At 49.3% G+C, this 18,489-nt stretch overlaps 1 pseudogene; it reads left to right on the forward strand.

Annotated features, from left to right (window-relative positions):
- Positions 1 to 9,105: 9,105 nt before the first annotated feature.
- The window catches only part of LOC109701845 (metaxin-3-like), an 80,593-nt pseudogene continuing 71,209 nt past the window's right edge, over positions 9,106 to 18,489 (forward strand).

Here is an 18,489-nt window from a genome sequence, read left to right on the forward strand (position 1 = left end):
CCACCTGCTAGGACAAAGATGGGGAAGGTTTGGGTCCCTGTAAAGCTTGGTGCCTGATCTGAGGAGTCAGCTTTTGACTCCAGACCAGTGGGTCTGACCTCCAGACTGGACTAAGAGGCAGAAACTTCCACCAGCCAGCACCCAGCCTTGGAACACTGACTCACAGGCCTGGGGTGACACGGTGTCCCTCACCTGAGTAGAATACCCGAGGCTCTTCAAGCATGTTGAGTCAGCCATGGACTGATGGTCTGGCTGGGCAGATTCAGAGGGAGGTGGAAGTCTGAGGAGGTCTCTGAAGTCACTTGGACATCTGCAGGGACTAAAACAGCAATTTCCTCTTGGCAACTGGACATGGCATTTTCAGAGGGACACGTGGTCCCCAGGTGTTGGTGGGCAGCTGCCACTGTCCCTGACCTGTCTTCTGCTGCCTGGTCTGCTCAGAGCCTGAGTGAACCTGCCCAAGCATAGGCAGTTCATGCAGCAGTGGATAAAGACCAGTTCCTGCCAAGGACAATAAGATATAGTCTGTGCCCTTGAGATGCAGAGAACGTGCCAGGACTCCATCCCATCAGCCAGTGGATTCTGAAAGGAGCCATGGTGGCAGCCCCTGCAACTCCCCAGAGCATACTACATGCTGCCTTCATTACTTTGTCACCCAACATAAGGGGAGCCTAACTGCTAGTTCCTCCTAACAGCCAGGGACACTGAGATCCAGAGAGGTTACATTGAACGGTAAGTAGCACACAATCTTGAACCCAAGTTGGTTGCTGTACGTTTAACTTTGATCAAGCTCTACTGTCTCTGGACTCAGTGTATGTAGATGACATTCAGCCTCATCAAGGTCACATGACTCCTGCCCTGCCTTCCCTGCATCATATATTCTCATGGGGGGCAATACCACTCCCCCACCCCCAAGGAGCAACAATTGGTATTCTGGGGGATATAGCAAAAAAAAAAATCTTCCTCTTTTTACATAAAGAGCATACATGCAGTAGACAGCAGATATGTGTCTTATCTGTGGGATTAAAAGTTTATGGAGACTGCAATTAGGAAAAAGTGCTTGGCACATAGTAGGTGGTCATTCTTTCCTTCACTGCCTGCTGAACCAGTGTGAATTGGTCCCATTGGAGGTTCTGTGTATCAGCCTGGGTCAGCCTGTCCCCAGCAGGCTGCACACTCTAGTGTGCCTATCAGCACCCACACTCACACCCATGTCCTTGGTGCCTCCTTGGAGTGTTAGCTCCCCAGAGTTGCCTGTTGGGACTTGTTATAGGTTAAACAGGTACAGGCTTAGCTCAGCTCAAATGAAACTCGAATGCTTTGGGTCACTGTTGGCAATTCTCCTTACACAAGGAAAAAGGTAATTGTCAATTAATGAGCCCATCAACTGAGGTGGGAGGAAGATCAATAACAAAGACAAATACCAGGTGTTCTAATGCCAGTCAGGATTCCAGGAACCTGAGCCTTTCAAACAGGTACACGAAGTAATTGGCATTTCCCTTGTGACCCATCCTGCGGACTCTCCAGCTACCCAATTAACAAGTACTGTTGACAGGCACACAGTTATTTGGTTCACTGTGCCCCAGCCAGTGTTTGTTCAATCAGAACTTGCAAATACGTGGAGAGTGCACAGAATAGCAAATGTGGGATGGCTCTGGGAGAAGCCAAACAGTGTAGTGAATAGTCTCAAAGGAAACTTGAACTCTCAGGCAGCTAGCCTGAGTTTCAGCTCAACATCCCAGTGCTGGCCAGATCCTGATTGGAACTGTCCCCATCCTGGCTGGAGAATGGAGACGGGACTGCCTGTGACTTGGTACTGCCTGGTACTTTCTGAAGAATGGGTGAGAGAGGAGGGACTTCATCCTGCTCCCAGTCCCACTTGAACTGGGAAATAGCTGGGTGGGTACACTGGCATGGAAGCTCTGCTGCTTAAAAATGCCACCTCCTCTGTCTAAATCTTCCAAGTCAGCCTCTAAGTCCTCAAGAGCCTATGTGGAACTCCATGGCTATGTGCCTTTGCCCCCTGTACTCATGGCATCCTGGTTTGTTTCTTCCTCAGCAGGTACACCACTGGGTCACAGCCACTGGGTCATCTGCCCAGTCCCTTCACCAAAGAGTGAGGCTTTGATGTCGGGGATGAAGCATTGCTCATCTCTAAGCATCATTTGAATAAAACTGCTTTGCTAGGCGCTGGTGGCTCACACCTGTAATCCTAGCTACTCAGGAAGCAGAGTTCAGGAGGATCGCCACTTGAAGACAGCCTAGGAAAATAGTTCTTGAGACCCTATCTTGAAAATACCCAACACAAAAAAGGACTGGTGGAGTGGCTAAAATAGTAGTGTGAGGCCCTGAGTTCAAACTCCAGTCCCACCAAAATTTTTTTTTATTTTTTAAAGTGCTTAGAAAATGCTCACTAGCTAAATGTACATTTGGTAGTGTAAGAAAGGGTGGGTGGGGTAGATGGATTTATGGGGGCATGGAAGTACAGGGAGGGGAATAGACAACTGGTTAGGAATGAGATATAGAGGATGGGTGAGTGGAAGGGTGCATGGGGAGCTGGTGGGTAGAACAGGATTACAGGTGGGAGGTGGACAGAAGGATGGGTAAAGAGACTGGTGGGGGGGTTGGATGACTGGTGGTAAGTATATGGAAGGCCATGTACATGGATTGGGGGAGGAACTCTAGAACCAGATGTCTTAGGTTAGAGCTCAGCTATGATATTTTTCTGACTGCAATTCATAAGAAAATCAATCATGCTCTTGGGAACTTCTCTCTTTCTTCTCTAAATAGGAATAATAATAGAACTTTCATCATAAGCTTATTGAGAAGACTAAACTATTCCTGTGACACACTTTACAAAATAACTGGCACAGGGGACTGAATGAACACTGGCCACTCTAATTTTTTACTTATCACCACCATAATAAATGGAGAAGTGAATGGATGCATGGAAAGATGGATGAATGTGTTGATGGTTAGGTGGGTGGACAGATGGATAGATAGACTATTTGATAGGAGAATGGGTAGATGGATGAGTTAATGTATATACAGGTGATTGGATGGAGGATGGATGGATGGATGGATGGGATGGAAGGAGGGATGAGTAGAAGAATGGTTGTTCTGAACCAAGCATAGCAATGAAGCTGTCACAGACAGCCCTCCCTTGAGCCCGTGGATTTTCCCATATTACCACACGGTGTTATAGAAAAAATCATTAAGAACAGCTCTCCAAACAGACAAGTGGGGGCACTATTCTACAGATAAGGGGGACACTGAAGAGTGGGGAGAGGAAAAGTTCAACAGCCAGTTACTCACCATCTCATTCTCCCAGGCTCCCTGGGATACAGATCTTGCTTCCCCATCTTGCAAATGAAGGGGACAGGTGTAGGCTCCAGTTTCCCAGTCACAGACTGAGACCTTAAACCTGGGGCTCCAGGGTTCTTGGCTTTGCACAGCCTTCTGGAGCTGAGGGCAGAGGTGCCCCATGCCTGTCTTTTCTTGGTGTCCCTCAAAGTGCCTGGCACAGTGCTCTGTGGGCATACATCATTTGGTGCCTGGAAGCTGAGCAACCCCCTCTGCCTGGCATTGTGGTGGAACTTGGAATGTAGCAGGAATGGCTCAAAGATCCTATCTTAGCTTCCTAAGCTATCACAAACTTGGCAGTTTACAATCCAGGTTCCTTGTCCTGTGGGTCTTGGAGGCCAGTGGTCTGGAATCAAGGTGTCAGCCTGGCCACCATCCCTCTGAAGGCTGGAGAGCAGGATCCTCCTTTCTTCTGACTTCTGGTGTGCCTTGACAGCAGAATTCCAGTGTCTGTTTCTTTATGTGGACTTCTTCCCTGAGCTCCTATGTCTCATATCTTCCTCCCCTTTCTCTTACAAGGTTCCAGTCATTGATTTAGGGCTCACTCTAAACTTAGGATGGATTCGTCTTTTTATTTTTATTTACATATATATGTGTGTGTATATATATATATAGCGGTACTGGGGTTTGAACTCAGGGCCTACACCTTGTATCACTCCACCAGCCCTTTTTTGTGATGGGTTTTTTCAAGATAGGATCTCTCAAACTATTTGCCTGGGTTGGTTTTGAACCATGATTCTCCTGTTCTCTGCCTCCTGAGTAGCTAGGATTACAGGTGTGAGCCACTGGCAGCCAGCTAGGATGGACTAGTCTTGAGGCCTTAACTCAATCACATTCGAAAAGACCATATTTCCAAATAAGGTCAAATCACAGGCACTTAGGGGTTAAGTGTTGGACAGAGTCCGCTCTGTCAACTTACTCTACCAACTCACATTCCAGGGAATGTGAGGGAGTGAACAACAAATAGCTATATAGCATGTAAGATTGTAATCCGTGCTATGCCAAAGGGGGGAGAGGGAAGGGACGTGGAATATGTGAGGGCAGCCATTGCAGTCCTAATGGGATGCTCAGGGATGGGCTCTCTGTGAAGGCAGGGACAGAATAGGCCATGTGGGTATCACTTCCTGAAACATGTTCCAGGAAGAAAGACCAGCCAGTGTAGAAGCACAAAGAAGAGAGCATGTCAGGAGAGAAACAGATGTGAGGAAGGGAAGGAGGGAGGCCGTCCAAGCAGTGGTGAGACCCAAGTCATCCAGGGCCCAGTGGGCACTATATTCTGAGCAAGATGGAAGCCACTGGAAGGTTTGGACAACCAGGAATGTTAGCTGCCACATGGAGACCAGTAAGGAGGCAATGGAAGATGTGGCTCAGACCAGGTGGCAGTAGTGGAGAAAAGGATGACGGGTGAAATTTAGGATCCATTTTGAAGGCAGGTGAGATGATGCAGGAGATGAGAAAAAGGGAGGAGCCACAGATAAGAGCCAGGTGTCTTGCTGTGTCCAACAGGAGGGATGAAGTCATTAACTGAGTTAGAGAAGGCCAAAGGTGGAGTGAAATTATGGGAAAAGGTCAAGAATTGAGTTCTGGACATGTTGAGGGTGAGGTGCCAATTAAGAAGAGATGATGGTTAGATGGATGGCTATTTGATCTGGAGTTTGGGGCAAGGCCTGAGCTGCAAGGTATAAATTTGAGAGTTGTCAGCATAGAGACAATATTTAAATCTATGAGAGTGCACAAAGTCATAATGGGAGGGAATGCAGACAGAAAAGAGGCCTAGGGACTAGCCTTTGCAAAACTACTTCAACACTAAGAGACTGAAGAGGGGGCCCATCAAAGTGGGCTGAAGGGTATAGCCAGCGAGGCAGGATGGAAACCAGGAACCAAAACAGGCATCTCAGGAACCAAATGGAGGGTGATTTTTAAAAGGAGGTGGGAATTGATTATGTCAGCACTACTATCAAGGCAAGTAAGGAGAGCACTGAGGAGTGACTCTGGTGTCTTAGAGGCATTGGGTGTCCTTGGCAAGAGCAGTTTATATGGAGTGGTGGATGCAAGCAGGTTGGTATGGGATTAAAAGCAAGTAGAGAAGAGAAATGAGAGGCGGCTATGGAAGACTCCTGTAGAGAGTCCATGTAGGCAGTTGGCTGGGGAGGAGTCAAAAGAAATGGGAAGTACTCGAGGAGATAGGAGTGTCAAGAGCTGTTCTCCAGCTTTCTAGAAAGGGAGTGTTGATGGTGAGAATGGGGCACTAGTGAGGTAACCAGTGATACAGGGTAATGCAACAGTCTCCACACCCTGCTCCAGGGAGGTGCAGGGGATGGGATCAGAGGAAAAAAGTTGCCCTCGGGTGCATGGACATGGACCACCCAGCTCAGGAATGGTTGGATGGAGGAGGTGGGGGCATAGAAGGCAGAGCTTGTGGAAGAGCTCTTCTGCCTGTATGTTCTAAGTCAACCAAGGATGGAGATGGGGGAAGGAAAGCTGGAGGGAGGAGAGAGAGGAGAAGGTAGGTCTAGGAGGGGCAGGCTGAATTTCCTGGGGAAAATAAACAAATCCAACACAGGTAGCCTCCGGGTCCCACCAGAGGGAGCTGTTTGTTGCATGCTGGCTCAAAGAGTTACTGAATGAAGGTAGATTTTGATCTCTGGGATTGCAGGGAACCTCTCTCTTTGGGTCACCACCATACTGATCTTAGTCCCCAGCACAGTGCCTGGAATTTAACACCCATTTGTTGATGGCTGAGCAAATGAATGAGCATGTGACAGGCAACAGGAAGGGCTTGCCCAGGCTGTCTGAGAAGTGTTTTCCTTTGGCCACAAGAACTGCCTCTTGGAAGACAGAGACCCCAGGCAGCGTAAGGCCTTGGCACTAGCCATATTGCAGGAAGCTAATTAACTCCAGGGAGATTTCCCTTTTGTTCTCAGCTGTGGAAAGTGAGACTTTGTTCCTGACAACCTTAATTAGCTCCGTGCTCTGAACTCCCCACCCCATGAAAACTCTTGGACTATGGTCACAGGCCTGGTTCTGGGCAAGCAGAGAGCCAGTCTGCCCCTGCTCTGTAGTCTTCTCAGAACCAATGGCACTCCCTGTGCTGGGTGGGCAAGAGGTGCCATGAGCCCTTCCTACCATCCTGACCTAGACTCTCCTAAGCCCAGGCACCGTTCTGTCCTCCTGCCAGAGTCCACTGGACCCCTGCAAGAGCTGCTGACTCATCTTCCAAGTCAGCAGGATCCCCTGGCCTCTGCTTCACTAGCCCTGGTTCAGTGGTCCTGTTCTGCCTGGACAGGGACACATGGATCCCAAGAGAGGTCTGGGAGTGGGTCCCAGTGTCTGTAGTTGGTAAAGCTTTCCATGTGTTTTCAAAACATAGCCAAGACTGAGAAGCACTTCTTCCTCCAAAAACCAGGCAAATATGTCCTTTCTCACCATGAGGGATACAAAACAAAGCAGAGCTGCTAGCTTTGATTGAGCAGCTTCTAGACTCTCAGAGTTTTAGGTCTTTTCTGCACTCCATGGCAGCCCATCAGGTGGGTGTCACAGTCCTATTTCATAGAGCAGGGAGGTGAGCTCAAGGTGAGCAGGGTGGAGGGAGGATTTGAACCCAGGTCCCTGGGTCTCGAAGTCCGCTTTCCACTGTGCCTGGCACATAGTGGATTTTCTTTACAGGGTGTGCTTCATTTCTCTTTTGTCAAGTATACAAATAATGATACTCCTCGGCAGGAAGGGTGAAGTGTTTTTTTCCACTGGGCTACAGACACAGCTATAGGAGTTCAGATAGATGGTGTGGTGCAGTCTGCCTAGAAGGTAGTTCTGTTAAGGGGGGGTGGGGGCACTGGAACTAGGAATTCAGGAGCCACTGAAGGCCACCCAGGAGGAAGTAATAAGATCAGAACAGGAAGAATCTAAAGGAGGGGAGGGGAGTGGGGAGGCAGGGAGACCAGTTAGGAGGCTACTGCACCAGTCCAGGTGGGGAGACAGGCCAGCAACAGGCATGCAGAGTAGCTTGCCTTTTTGCTCAAAAGCTGGGCTGTTTCCCAGGGCAGCCAGAAGCACTCTTAGACCATCTCATCTCAAGACAATAGCATTTCATTATAATTTAAGTCTTTCTTGGGTTTCATCAGAGGCTATGAAGTGTCTTGAAAAAGAGAAGCATCTCTTTCCTCAGGTGAGGGGAAAACATGCCAGAGCTTTCTCTTCTAATATAAACCAGACAAGGAGATGCAGTTGAGCCTGGCAGAGCCTGCCGGAGCCTGCTAATAGACTGGATGAGAAGAGAATTATAGAAAGAGACAGGTCCAGAGGGTGGTGGGGCAGGGAGAGAAAGATACCCCAGGACTGCCAGCCCCAGGTGGCCAAAAGGGAGCAGGATCAGTGACAGTAGAGGTAGCCCCTGGGGCTGGCTGGGCTCCATTCCTCATCTAGCTGGACCCCAGAGAGATAGGTCCTCAGGATCCTACCATCCTTCCTTCTGGGGCATCCTTCCAGAAGCTTCCAGTGGTCCCATTAATTATGGAGGCCCAGGGGCTGGAGTGGAATCCATGGTGTTTCCTGGATGGGAGCTCTTAGTTGGGGAGGAGGAGTCCAATGACCTAGAAACACTTAGCCAGGGGAAAGAACACTAACCCATGCAGGTTCCCACTCCCACTACAGGCAGGGAGGGGTCAGGGGCTATCAGGGGTAAAACCATGTTTACACATATTATCTTAGTAGTTAGGGTCCCACTGAACACTTGGTTGGTAACAGGGCATTTTGCTTTTATAAAACAAGGTTGTTTTCCATTTGCCTTTAGTAAAAACCAGTGCTGGTTTCTGACTCAGGCTCAAAACAGCCTTCACTGTTACAGAGGCCTGGATCAGCTGTGGTGTGGGCTGGAACGGTTCTCAGATAGGAAATCGAGACCAGGAAGACAAAAGGGGGAGCAGGAAGGGGTGGGGAGATAGGAGGGGAAGAGCAAGAAAGAAACTCGGAGTTAATGCTAAGCCAGGCCTTCATGGCTGGCTCCCTGGGACCCCCAGAAAGACAACTTAGCCCTGGAGTGAGGAAGGCAGGGGCTCTGGCTCCCCACTGGCAGTCCATTTGTTCCCTGTCAGCCAGCACTCCAGCCACAAGGATGCTCTTGCCAGGTTGCCAGAGAAGTCTTCCCTGTGCTAGAGGCCCCTGAAACTTAAGCAGATGCCCTGTCAAGCTGAGCAAGAGGTTGTCACTTCCCCAGGGAGAGCTTGATCGCTCAGTTGATGTGGTGGCTGCAGGCTGGTGAGGCAGGACTGAAGGTGGGGGGAGAGGTGTGTGGGGAGGGCCAGAGGTGGCTTCTGAGAAACAAGGGCTCTCTTCATTCCAGCCCCTTTCCCTCTCTCTTTCCCTTTCCCCTCTCGGCCTGTCTCTGGCTCATTTTTTCTCATTGTCTCTCTCATTCTTTGTCTCCATCCCTTTTTCTCTGTCTGAATCTCTTTTTTGCTCTCTTAAGAAAAATGGCTGGACTTGTTAAGCCAGAGATCAAACACCACACAGGCTGAACATGGAAGAGGGACCACTGCTTTCACATCTGGCACTCTTTCTCTGCAATACAGGGTTCCTGTGGAGAGGCAGGCTTGGGAGGGGAAGAGTGTGGGTGAGAAAATCAATGCAAACCTTGTCATTATCTGGCCTGGTTGTGTGATTGGAGCGGTGACAAGGGTAGGGGAAGAGGAATCTGATGAGGGCCTTCCCACCTGGCAGGAGGAAGTAGGTCTGTTAAAGGCCTCGATGCCCACTAGAGTGGGGACCCTGAAGCTGCTGCCTGACAATAATGAGCAGCAGCCTCTGCACTTTGCAGAAAGTGAAGGAAACATTTATGGGGGTGAAGGATGGGTACAAAAGATCGCTGAACCAGGGGCCTTGGGAATGTCAAGTCACCTGGTCTTCCTAACAGCACTGTAAGGGGCATCGCTCTTGTCCTGATGATGCATGAGGTCACACAGGTCACTATGGTTCCCATGTACCCAGCTGGGAGGAGCCCTGACACCTTGGCCTGTGCAGCTTCTGGTCACATCAATTCCTCCAGCAGGTGGACACGGTTTGTGCGGGTTCCAATGAAAGACAGTTGGTGAGGATGCAGCCCAAGTGCTGTCTGAGCCCAGAAGTGGGGAGGCTGGGGACAGGGAGGGGGGAGGAGAGGGCCTGTGGAATGGACTGCCCTGGGAGCTGGCCTTGCAGTCACTGGCTGGGAATGCAGCTCCCTGTGCCTGTGTCCACTTTGAGAGATAGGAAAGGGAAGGTGAGGAGGGAATGGTAGAGACAGAGAGACAGACAGAAAGAGAGAGACAGAGATACAGAAACAAAGACAGAGACAGAGATAGAGAAAGCAGCAGAAACAGTGAGGTAAGACTCCCCACTGCCTCCTGTCCCCTACCCCTGGTATGCTGGCTGTAGGCAGAGAAGGACAGGGAGAGCATGTGACCATCTTTTGCCTCCTTTGGCCTGTGCTAGGCGGGCCCACAGATGAGTTTTGTGTTCACTAGCACAACAACCCCATTCTCATGTTACAGAGAGGTAAACTGAGGCCAGGGGAGTGTAAGCCACATTTCCACACCTATGCAGCCTGCCAAGGTGGCATTTGTAATAACAGCAGCCTGTGTCTCTCTCCCTGCCAGCTGGGGCTCTCTCTAAGAGTGGATGGCACCAGGTCCTGCTCTTGACAGCAGACCACAGAGAGGTGAGGTGAGACTGCCTGAGCACGGGGCCTTTGGAGGCCCAGGGAGTCTGTGCCATAGCCCCTGACTGAGGGACTGTGCTAAGATGTACCTTGAGCTCCCAACCTTATGGGGCTGGATAGAAAGTAGGGTCTTTTGCAGTGTCACTTGGACAGGCCTGAGATGAAGGGAGTTCATCCCAAAGTGGGGTGTGTGAGGGGGTACTGGAAGCCAGGCAGGTCACCCATCACAACAGCGTGTGAACTCTGACACACACGTGTAACTCACAACAACAGCTGTCACATGGCTTTTTCTGTGAGCAAGTCCATCAGGTATAACCTCAAGGTGGCTGCTGTGGGCCCCTGCCACCACCTCCAGCTTAGCCCCTGTAGCCACTGTGTCACAATTGCAAGGATGAACCTCAGATAAAGGCTTCTACCACTCACCACCATTCATTTGATCTGTGACTCACATGTGCCTTTACCTGTTCACTGGCTCAGTGGTGACTTTGAAATGTCTGCCACCATGCCTTTGAGGAGTTATGTGGAGGAGGAGGACATTTGAACATTCACCGAGCTACACACACAAGTGCTGTTGAGAGTTACATGTTTGTATATGAAGGAGTCCTGTGTTCACATGCTTGTGTGACAGGCATGCATCCTCAGCTTGAGCTGGACACTCCCCCACACTTAAACCAATGGTACAGGAAAGATCAGGCAGCAGCTTGTCTTCATTTACCTTTAATGGCTTTAAAATTTTTGAACTAATTTTTCAAAATCAGGAAATACAAAGCCCTGTCTTTCCTGGTGCCTTCTTCCTCCAGGTTAGGGGTCTGGGGACAGCAGGGACCCTTTTCAGACTGGACAGCACTTTCCTGGTTCCCCAAGACCTCTGCTCCCACCCACTTATCTCACTTCCACTGACCTCCTGGCCCCACAAGTCTGGGATTTGGGATGTGGGTCTGCCCCATGCCTGGGGCCTCATGACACTCTCTTTCTAGGCTTTGCCAAGAACTGATCAACTTTCCAGCTCAGAAAACATGGAACCAGCTTGCTGCAAGTGAGGAAGAGTACCCAGGGTCCGTTTGCTGCCACCATATGCAAATAACAGGTGACATATTTCTCCAGGGGGCACTCAAATTGGGCATACAGCACTGGTCAGTTTCAAATGGATCCCCCATCGCCTGCTACTGAGCTCAGGGGAAGGCTCTGGGCAGTCCCTCATGCTCAAGGAGTCAGGCTAGGCACTTTTGGGCTCAGGGCTGACCTTCCACAGAGGTTGCCATGGGAACCCAAGCTGGGCTGGGCTGAGGCAGGCTTTCCAGGTTGGTTCCTGATCCATATCTATTTTCAGGAAGCCTGTGATGAGCCAGGCCTAGGTGAGGGGAAAGTGGCTGAGATGTGATCTCTTGCCTTAAGATCCCGATGTTCAGAGAGAAGACGAGAAAGACCACGCTGACCCCACACGGGGTGGACATTGTGTCTACAGTCATGGAGGAGCTCAGGGTAACACTAAGGCATGATGAAATCAGGAAGGTTTCATGGGGAATGCGGCTTTTGAGTTGGGCTTTAAAACATTTTAATCAGGAGAGGTGTTCAGAGAAGGTGCTCTGATGGGGCAGGGAAGAGGCAAAAAGCAGGGAATGGGGTCCCACCTGGCTGCAGGAGCATTTCAACAGTGGCTTCTTAAATCAGGTGTGGTGGTACATGCCTGTAATCCCAGCTACACATGAGGCAGAGATAAGGAGGATCAAGGTTCAAGGCCAGCCCAGGCAAAAATTTAATGTGATCCCATTTCAACAAGTCATTGGGCATGGTGGCATAAACCTGTAATCCAAACTACACAGGAGGCATAGGTCAGCAGATTGTGGGCCACGCTGTCTGCGTAACAACGTGAGACCTTATCCAAAAATCACTAAAGCAGAAAGGGCTGGGAACATGGCTCAGGTGGTAGAGGGCCTGCCTGAGTTTCAAATCCCCCAATACCACACACAAACAACAGTGTTCCTTCTGTAGTCAAACAAGCACGGGGAAGATTGGGTTGAGTAAAAGTTGAACAGGTTTGTCTGTAGGATTTCAGAGCTTTACTAATAAGCACTGTGAATTTCCAAGAAGGAAGAGAAAGTACAGAATTCCCCACATCTGTCCACAGCCCCTTCCTCTACTTCTCCCTTTTTCTTTGCAGCTGGAGGCTCTGGTGGGGGAGGTAGAGGAAGTAACGAATCAAAGCCTGGTCCAGCAGGGATCCATGGGCAGCAGCTCTGCTCTGTGGAGAGTGGGAATACCAAAGGTTTCCAGACAGAGGGGGACATTATAGGGTTGCTAGCACTTTGAAGAGGACAGTGGGAAGAGTGAGAAGGGGCAGGGGTGAGGAAGTAGGTGGGCTCTACAACAGTGAGAGGAGGTGAGAGCAGCAAGGAGAGGGCTCAGAAGGGAGAATTGTGTGACAACAGGCCCTGCTAGCTTTTCCCATGGAGAACAGTGATGGGTGGCTCCCTTTCCAGCAGTGTGGAGACTGCCCCCTCCCCCAGGTAGGAGAGCAGTCCCTGGAGAGCAGGGATGGCCCAGTCCTTGGTGGTAGCAGGACCAATAAGAATGGCTATCAAGCCAGGTGTATGCCTGTCATTCCAGCTACACAGATGTACATAGAAGGATTGAGGTCCAGACTGGCCCCAGGCAAAAATTTGAGACCCAATGAGAAAAATAACTAAGAGCAAGAATGGCTGAGGGTGGGGCTTAAGTGATAGAGCATCTGCCTAGCAAGGGGGAGGGAGGAGAGGGAGAGAGAGAGAGAGAGAGAAAGGGAAAGAAAGAAAGAAAGAAAGAAAGAAGAAAGGAAGGAAGGAAGGAAGGAAGGAAGGAAGGAAGGAAGGAAGGAAGGAAGGAAGGAAGGAAGGAAGGAAGGAAGGAAGGAAGAAAGGAAGAAAGAAAGAAAGAAAGAAAGAAAGAAAGAAAGAAAAAGAAAGAAAAAGGAGCCAGTGGCTTATGCCTGTAATCCCATCTACTCAGGAGGCAGAGATCAGGAGGATCACAGTTCAAAGCCAATCTTGGCAAATAGTTCACAAGACCCTATCTCAAAAAAACCCTTCATGAAGAAGGGCTGGTGGAGTGGATCAAGATATAGGCCCTGAGTTCAAACTCCCGCAAAAAAGAAAGAAAGAAAAGAAAGATTCCCAAGTTGTGCGTTCCCTGTGGTAATAGAGGTGAGCTGGCAGCAGGGAGGAGTAGGGGGTGGGGAGTGGGTGGGGGACCATGAGGATGAGAATCTGTGGCAGGCCCTGCAGGTGTTCAGTAAGTCACTTTAATGAGGTTTAGGCTGGTGGCTTCATTATGAGCCAGGCAGAATTGGGGTCAAATCCTGGCTTTGCTCTATATTAACTGTGTGGCTTTGGTCAAGTTATTGAAGCTCTCTGACCCTCAGTTTCCCCATTTGAAAATAAAGCTAATAATAGTATTCTGGTCTTGGAGCAGTAGGATTTAATGGAGATGTTGCTGGTGACATGTTATATAGTGCTCGATACAGTAATACTCAATAAATATTAGCGATCATTAATTTTAATATTAAGGAGATTTTATGCTATTTGTAATAAAAGCCCAGTAAAAGTTGGATTTAGATGACGGAATTTTTATGTGCAGTTTTATTACCTTTAGGTTCATAGAGTGACCCCTATTGGGCAAGTCCAAAATTAGCACATCGTCTTCAGGGGCCTGTAACAGAATGGCTATGATTTGCAATTTAGTGGCTTGTTTCTGGGTCTTAAAAGTTACTTCTCAAGTCCCTAAAATAATCTCTTAGTGCTCCTGTGAGACACCAGGACGCGGCCCCTGATTTGTATTTGCTGAGGTCCAGGTCTGGGTCAGATATCACCAGCAGGGAATCAAAGACAGGAGAGGGCTGAGGGGAGACTGTCACTGACAGCAGTCAGGAGAAGGGGAGACTGAGGCCAAGGTAACCTCAAGACCCTCTCCCTTGTATCGGATAGCAGAAAACAGAGCACATGGCTCACTGCCTGGGTGATGGAAGCCTGAGGACCTGGAGTCACCCTCTGCCTTTCATCCAGCCACTCCTTCACAGTGGTCACCTGGGGCCTGCCACTGCAGGTTCCTCTGCTTGCTGTCCTCCAAATTCCATGCTTGCCTTCCTCCAGAGCAGTGGAACTGGGAGTGGGCACCTGGCTGCCCAGCTGTATAGGACTTCCCAGCTGCCTTTGTATCAGGTCAAGTTCATACTGACACAATGTGAGCAGAAGTGATATTTGGCTCCATCCAAGTCACAGTTTTGTTTTTTCTTTTTTTCAGTGCTGGTGCTTGAACTCAGAGCCTACACCTTGAACCAGTCCACCAGCCCTTTTTAGTAATGGGTTTTTCAAGATAGGGTCTCGTGAGCTATTTGCCTGGATGGTTCAAACCACAACCACAATCCTCCTGATCTTTGCTTCCTGAGTAGCTAGGATTTACAGGTATGAGCCACCGGTGTCCAGTTTCCAAGTCACAGCCTTTTGGACAAGGGGCCCATCTCCTCCTTGTCCTCTTTCCCTCCCTACTCCTAGGCAGGACATGGCTGAGGCCCAGATGCACTCATGGAGACATTGATGAACCACTGGGGAGAAGTAAAAGATCCTGAGTCTCCAAATGACCATGGGAAGCCACTAGGCAAAAGAGAAAGACATTGCTTTATTCTCTAAGATACCGGATTTTGGAGAGAGTGTTGTTTCTTTTTTATAGCAGCTGAGCTATCTAATAAACAGAGTAGAGAGCCATGCATGGTGGCACACACCTGTAATCCCAACACTCAGGAGGCTGAGGCAGGAGGATCTTGAGTTTGAGGCCAGCCTGGATGACATAATGAGAGCCTGTCTCAAAATTAAAAATCTAGGGGGAAAAAACACTGGAGAGAATAAGAGGAGGCAATGCAAGTTGCTTTGAGTCTACCAGTGTTGATTCGCTTTCATAAAATGGGGTATAATCCATCTACAGCTAGGGTTTCATTGAACTAACACCTTATCTCCAGTTCTACTGGAATATGAGGGATACTAAAAACTAGAAAATAACAAAAATATCCAACTAGTGTGAGCCTTCAAAGTTGGGTTTCCATGCAGTTTCCTGGCTCACACTTCACCCCATCTCACGTGTGCCCTGTGGCCCAGCCACACTGGGCTGCACTCCGCAAGTGCCTTTGTCCATGCTTACCCATGGCCTGAAGTGCCCCTTCCCTTCCTCCTCACTGGCAAACAGCTCCCCACCCTCCTAGACATCTGTGGTGGTTGGAGTGACCCTTCCTCCTCCTCATGTCACTTTACCAAGAAGGTGTGCATTTCTTTGTCATCTGTTTGGATCCTGTTAAATTTTGAATGCCCAGGTCTAAGCACAAGGCCTGGCAAAGAACAAGTGCTCAAATGAGTTTGGTCATTCATTCAACAAACACCAGTTAGACCTCAGTAGAGAGACATGACAGAGAATGGATAAGATATACATCTTTGTCCTCAGGCAGTAGAAGGTCAAGTAGATAAAACAGACATTAAGCAAACACATGGCAAATGTGTAGCCACAAGGGGTGACAAGTGATTTAAGGAAATGGACAAGACAAGGTGATAGAGCCCCTTGGGTGCATGACCACTGTAGGATGGGAGGGTCATGGGGCCTCCCTGGGGAAGTGCCATTTAAACTTCAAGGGATGCAGAGCTAGGGAGGCGAAGGAAGGCATCTGGGGTGGGGATGGTGCTCCAAGCAGGAGGGACAATAGGTGTAAACACCTGCAAAGAGCTTGCTGAGTGATTGTAGGGTAATGAGTGAGGGCAGAGCAGTGGGAGATCTACCAGGCAGTGGAAAGGATTTGGGATTTTATCTCCTGAGCACCATGCAGCCATGGGAGGCTTTAGAGTAGTGATGCAGTCTGGTTTCTATGGCAACAGAGGAGTCTACTGCAATGGTCCAAGCTATGATGGAGCCTTGGGCCAAGGAAGAAAGTGGTGATGGGGAAGGAGGACCAAGAGGTGCATGGTGATATATTGTAGAATGAAAATGGAGGTGCCAGATGGGGGAGTTAAGAGAGGCGCAGGAGTCAAAGTTGACTCCTGGAGGTTTCTGGAAGGGTGGAAGGAAGAGGAAGGAGAGAGGGAGGAAGGAAGGAGGGCTCATATCTTAAGAAAGCAAGTCTGGAAAGCAGCTGGAGTTGGAGTGGATGGTGTGTCAGGGAAGCCAAGTGAATGATGGGGAAGAGTCCACCTGTCAATGACACCATTTGCCCCTTTAGACAAGGCTATCAATGGTGGGCTGAGGGAGAGGAGGATTTGTGGAAGACCAGGCCTCTGAAGAATGGAGCAGCCACACAGCCATCAGCAGGGGATAGGCTCCATAAAGTAGGTCTCTCCACAATAGATACCAGGCAAGTGTAAAAGAAGCATGCAGTTCTTCACAGGTTAATAAGGAAATGTCTTCAAGACATGGTGAAGAAGCTGGATGCAGAATGGCAGGTGCTGTGTGCAACTATTTGAATGACAGTGGAGGAACTCAGGAATGTAAATATACAAACATGTAACATAAATATTTTTCTTGAATATAAATTAACCATGTCTGAAAGAATGCACATGGTTCCTGGCAATGGTGGTCTCCAGGAAGGAGAACAGAGCAGAGGGAGACTTAACTCCACGTTCTTGGGTGCCTTTTGCATTTTCAACCACAAAGATGCGATCGTTAGCTGTTAAAAAATAATTACTGAATTATCATTACTATATGTGAATTTAAAATAAAGAGTAACCAAAGCCTAGAGATTAACAGGCTACTGTAAGAATGTGTAACTCTGGCAGACAGCTGAGATTAATAGGCTACTGTAAGAATGTGTAACTCTGGCAGACAGCTGACAGAGACGCCTGTTCTGCCCCCAATGAGACCTACTCACTATTACCTCCCCGATCCTTACACCACCCAGCCCCAGTGCTGCCCCTCACCCAAGCCCTTTGGCCTCCCATCCCATAAACCCAGGTATAAAGTAAGTTATACTTCAGTCACAGGCTTCTGCAGTTTTGATTTGATTGTTGCTATTAACATTGATTTTTTTCCTTGAAATCACCTAATATACAGAAACTAGATGGTCAGTTCCACAGCAGCAAGTAGCCTAGATCAACCCACTCCAAGGTTACAGTTCCACCCAATATGGTTTCCAATGAACACAGCTCCATGTATCATGTGTCATGCCCCTCTTGCCCTTGGGGGCCCAAAGCCAGGTGAACCCAACCAGGACCCAGCCACAGCTGGCAGGACCCCTTAAGTGCTGCACACTGGTGGCCTGGTACAAAGTGTTAGTGGCCCCAGCACCCAACCCAGCCCAGGTGAGGCATGAGATTGGAGAGATAAGTGTGTAGAGGTGATGCCTCCCCGAAGGAGCCCACAGTCTGACTGGGGAGCGAGCACCCCAGAGGAGGTGACAAAACACAAGGTTTCCTTTATGAGAAGTGGAGACAAAAGAGATTGATAAAAGGCAGGAGACATGCCAGGTGAGGGCTGTAGTGTGAATTGTACCTCTCAGAGCATCTCCAGGGAGGGGAAGGGAGCTGGCACAGCTGCCAAGAGCCAGTGGATTCTGAGACCTCTGAGGTGCCATGATGTTAAAGGAGATACCCAAGGTCATGGGATAATTTAGTTTGAACCAAGCAAAACCCTTGATTCTTGCACACAGCTGCCCTCCAGTGATAAAAAACAGAGTGCTAAGCACCCTCCCCAAGCCAGGCACTGGTCTCAGCAGTGCTTGTATAGTCATTTAATTGCAATCCACCTGACAAATGCTAGTATCATCCCTGTTTAATAATGGGGAAATAAGCACAGAGACATTCAGTAACTTTTCAAGGTCACACAGCTAGTGAGCAGCAGAACTAGGGTTCCACCCTAGGTTGTCTGGCTCTCAAAGACCCTCTCCCATGGCACTCTCCCAGGCAGGCTAGGGTCTGCATGTGGAAGGTTCTGTCTATGGGGTGTGTCCAGAGACACAAAATCTACCAAGCAACCCAAGTGGGCAGATCAAATTTAGGAACAGAGGGGAAAGTGTCAGAAAGGGCTGTATGTGACCACTTTCTAGTCTGGTGGTGACAACTAGGCAAGTTCTGCATTACCACCACAGGTCACTCCAGGGACACCTTTCTGTGGGCCCCATGTGCAGTCCTGTGTACTCCAGCTGTGTGGGAACAGGAACGTCTCAGAAGAGGAAGGAAAACACTGGAAAATGCAGTGTTAGATGATGACTAACAACAGGAAAAACCATCTCCAGTCCAGTGCCCCCCATGAGTGGCAGTTCCATGACATAGACACCCAATCCATCACTCCCAGCCTCTCGCTGTCTGCATGTCCTGGCCAGGGTAGTGGTGACTGCTGGCAGGCTAGGCAGGAACCCTGCATTTTGTGCCTGTGGCTAATGGCAAAAGAGAGCGCATTAGTGGGGGGGCCTGGTGGACCCAGAGAAGTGAGAA

The sequence above is a fragment of the Castor canadensis genome, chromosome 5, assembly GCF_047511655.1.
Source record: "Castor canadensis chromosome 5, mCasCan1.hap1v2, whole genome shotgun sequence".
Classification (NCBI taxonomy): domain Eukaryota; kingdom Metazoa; phylum Chordata; class Mammalia; order Rodentia; family Castoridae; genus Castor; species Castor canadensis.